The 4,287-nt window shown below is 33.4% G+C and overlaps 1 long non-coding RNA gene across 1 annotated transcript in view; it reads right to left on the reverse strand.

Annotated features, from left to right (window-relative positions):
- Positions 1–3,624, reverse strand: part of LOC117121786 — a 5,891-nt gene extending 2,267 nt beyond the window's left edge. The window contains exon 1 of the long non-coding RNA XR_004447626.1: positions 3,489–3,624. This is a non-coding gene — a long non-coding RNA (uncharacterized LOC117121786). The remainder of the gene's footprint in view (positions 1–3,488) is intronic.
- Positions 3,625–4,287: the final 663 nt, after the last annotated feature.

The following is a 4,287-nucleotide window of genomic DNA, read 5'->3' on the forward strand; positions in this document are numbered from 1 at the left end:
GATTAGAATAAACAGCCTAAACAAGTAAACAGGAAGGCCAAAACTAAACTTTAGAGGCAAGCCTCAATAAATAAGCCAAATGATTTATCCAGAATAAATTGAAATGCCATTGGTTTAATTTAGTGTACTGGGAGAAAGTTTAAATCTGGAACACTCCCATTGAGTAATTCCTAGACTTACAGCACAGTGCGCAGAAGAGTGATCGTTAGCCACTTCCAGGTCATCAAATCAATGTAGGTCAAATTTGATTGAATTAGTAGAAGCGCAGCCTCAACAACAGGCTTAGCATAATTTTCTACATCGCAAATTGCGAGGTAAAAGACTATTCCCTGGTAGCCGGGCATGGCTGAAACTATTGCCTGGCTTTTAACCAATCAAATGCCTGGAATCTATGTAGTATATAAACAATATGTCCATACATACACACACACATACATACATCACACATCTGTATATATATATATATGTATACTGTATACGTACACACATAAATATAAACATACACACAAATACATTATATAATATGTGTATATATATGTATATATATAAATAAATTATTATTATTATTGATATAAAATTAAACCTTCATAGCTTTATAACTAGGCAATTAGACCATTGATTCAGTTGAGGGTCCATTGACTAATCATGCTTGGAATTGGGCTATAAGTTCTAGATCTGCAATTGTTACTCCAAAAAAAAAAAAATCAGATACCCGCATCACAAATTATTTGCACTACGGAGACATCTGCCATTAGACTTAAACTAAGTGGATACACTCATCCCATTGCAATTAAAGAGGCAAACAATTTAACTGTATAAAAGTTACACAGTTTCAGAGCAAGTTTATAGTTCAAAAATTGAGGTCCTAAAATAATTGGATTCATGGAGAGTGAGACCAGAATTCCACACAGAGGCAGCATATTCAATAATATGCCTAACATATCCAGTGTAGATAGTTAAGAGGTCAACAATTGGAATTCGGAAGCACTTATGAACTTTCAACATTATAAAATCTACCACTGGCCTTACTAAGCACCTCCATTTAAGATTTGAACTGATGTTAAAAATTACTGTACTGTATTTTAAAATGTGTTGATTCATACTAAACAAAAGCTTTATTGCAGTTAGTAAAGTCACATGTTAGGGACGATCCGAATGTAAGATGAACGTGACTTCAAAATATATACCGTAAATACAGTATACGGTATATTACAAGTTAAGGGTATTTAATATACTATTATTTCGACCTGGCCCTTTTGACATCTATCTGGTTTATGTCTGAGGCTTGATTTAGTGAGGTGACCTCTTCTAAATCAACACAAATCAAGCCCGGGTCATTCTTCGCTAATGTGCCATTTTAGAGGTTTCGATATCATGAAAAAAAAAGTTTAACATTTGTAATTCTTTTATTACACATGTCACCATTATGCCATATAACAACTATAATAAACATTCGGCACGATATATAATTAGGGCATTTTAAACGTTTATTTAAAGCGTTCAATTTTCAGTGCTGTAACATAGCAAATATTGCAAGAATCATCTCCATCACATTTTTGTGACAGAGATGATGCTTATACACATAGATGTGAATCTTAGTAAATTTCAAAGATAGATTGTATTTAAATATAGGATAATTCACATTGAACAAACAGGTTTCTAAGTTCAACGTCGTATCAATTACTATTTTTATTTCATAGCCGTTTTTGAGAAAAGAAAACATCAAGAAATCATCTCCATCACACTTTGTTGTGACGGAAATGATGATATACTCATAAATGTAAAACTTAATAAATTTAAAAGATCGATTATATTATTTAAATATAGAAAAATAAATATTGAGCAAAAAGATTTCTAACAACAAAAAACCAGATCAATTAAAATTTTCATTATATATTCTTTTTTGAGGAAAGAAAACATCAAGAAGTCATCTCCATCACAGTAAAATTGTGATGGAGATGACTGTGACGGAGATGAGGAATTAAACTTGTTAGATCATATAGTGCCATATGCAGTGTGTTACAGGGTGAATGTCATGTGTACTTTGAAAATGACACAGTCCTGATCGTATATATAATTATTTTTTTTCTAAAAAAATATTAAATAAAGCATACTTTGAAGTGTTCGGAGATGATGCTGAATAAAGGTACTTTTCTGGTTGTTATTAGAAATGCATGAATTCTTCATCTATAGGTGGTTTAACTGTACAGAATGGACTGTTTCTTACTGTATGGTCCCCTTCAACCAAAATGGTTTGATCCATAACTTGTTATGTGATTTTGCTAACAGCTATAATGGAATTAAAAGTATTGTGACGGAGATGATGACAATTCAGGGACAAACTTTTTTAGTCTAAAAAAGTCAAATTTTAATATTTATTCTATTGATGTCATTTTTAATTTTAGATTTGTAAGACATCTATTGTATTCACCTTTGTGTGGTACGCTTATTTATTTAAGCTATTTATTTTACAAATGATGACATTAGGAATTCTTAAAAGAAATCCAATCGGGACATGCATAGTGCGCGACTTTGGAGGCTTTTTGTTGAAAAATAAACAGCATGCTTGATTACTTTTAAAATATTTAACAACTTATTTCATTAACAAATATGTTCAAGATTGCATTAACGCAACAAAAATAAAATTTCCTTTAATATTTTTAATTTTATACTACATTAAAAAAGAGGGACGGGAAAATGGCACTTTACTGAAGAATGACCCGCCCATTTTCTATTCTACAAGGAACAAAACGCATGTTTCCTGTTCAAAAGTGCATTCCAAATATTTAAGATTGTGATTGAATTTAGTGTCATTCAAAAGAAAGTAGATAATATTTTAATATTTTCATAATCCATGCAAAACCCATAGGAAGTTTAACTGTAGCCAACCATATGCAATATTCTTGGCTTTTCTTGTGCTTAACGGCGTGTGTGGGGGCATGCCAACTCAGATGCGACTAAGTTTTCAATATGTAGACCCTTCTACATTGAAGGTCATGTTAAACTCCCTTCGGCCACCGCTAACCCTATTAAGGTTCTTATTACAAAGTGTTTATTCTGAAGGCTAAAAGTCGACTTGCCTATGCACCCTAATATGCTGCGCCCTAATAAACTATAATCATTACAAAAAAAATAGGAGGCCTATATTACTACTTTATATTATGTCTATGGCCTAAGCATCTCTTTCTGTATGGTCTAAGTATGCAAAGTACTACAGTAAACATCAATTATTACTACTCATGTGATAAATTGAAATAGAAACAAAACAAAATCACAGTATAAATACCACCCTAGCACTGCTTTCAGGATTAGCAAATAATACAACCTGAAGAGATGATCCATGCGACCCATCAACATATCCGTGGGTCGCGAACAATACTGAAAAGGTGATCTACAGTACAACAACGCTCGACAACCGGCCTAGCCTAGCCTATACCACCTGGTTCGACCTAAACTATTGCCTTAAAACGTAGCTGTACTCTACTTACATTCAAACTCGGTGTCTTGAAATATTCCACGTTCATTATTGAACAAAATTGTAGATTTCAAAGCAATTTATAAACGTTTTCAAATGTTGTTGCCTTTCTTGGAAAACAACCCACGACAATCCGTATTATAATAAAGATTACATGTGTAAATAGCAAACATGTTACCAAAAAAGCGCTCCTAGAACAGGATTGCTAGCGTCTCATCTCGGTTTTTTTGGTAGAGCCGAACGGCGATCGGAGTATTGTACGTTTGTGCCAAAAATAACAAACAAACAAACAAAAAAAGAAAAAAAAAACAAACATTAAAAATTCAATGACTCTCATTTAAAGGGATTAAAGAAATCAACTTCTTCCAACTAAAAAAAATCATTAATTCACTACATTTGACTACAAAAACTGGCTTAGGATATGTTTAATGGCGAGGAAGACAGGAGTACATAAATATATGATCAAATACATTTTAGTTGTGAGGTTCCACGTGTGTTTCGTTACGATAAAAAAAGAATATATGAAACGAATACCATGTATAGACTTCAGAAACACTTTATTGGAGAAAACCAAAACTTCGACCTATCCTCAGGTCTTGGTACCTTGATAAAGACCTGAGGATTCAGGGGCGGATTTAGGTGGGGGGGCCGGCCCGGCCCCGGCCCCCCCTTTTGGGAGGTAAAAAAAGAAAAAAGAAAGAAAAAAAGAAAGAAAAAGAAAAAAAATGATAGCCCAGAACGCCTCAAATGTTATTTTCGGGCGTCTAGAACACAAAAATTTCGCGGGGGCATGCCCCCGGACCCCCTAGGAC

Source organism: Anneissia japonica, unplaced genomic scaffold, assembly GCF_011630105.1.
Source record: "Anneissia japonica isolate Jap-2015-1 unplaced genomic scaffold, ASM1163010v1 scaffold4299_len23829_cov113, whole genome shotgun sequence".
Classification (NCBI taxonomy): domain Eukaryota; kingdom Metazoa; phylum Echinodermata; class Crinoidea; order Comatulida; family Comatulidae; genus Anneissia; species Anneissia japonica.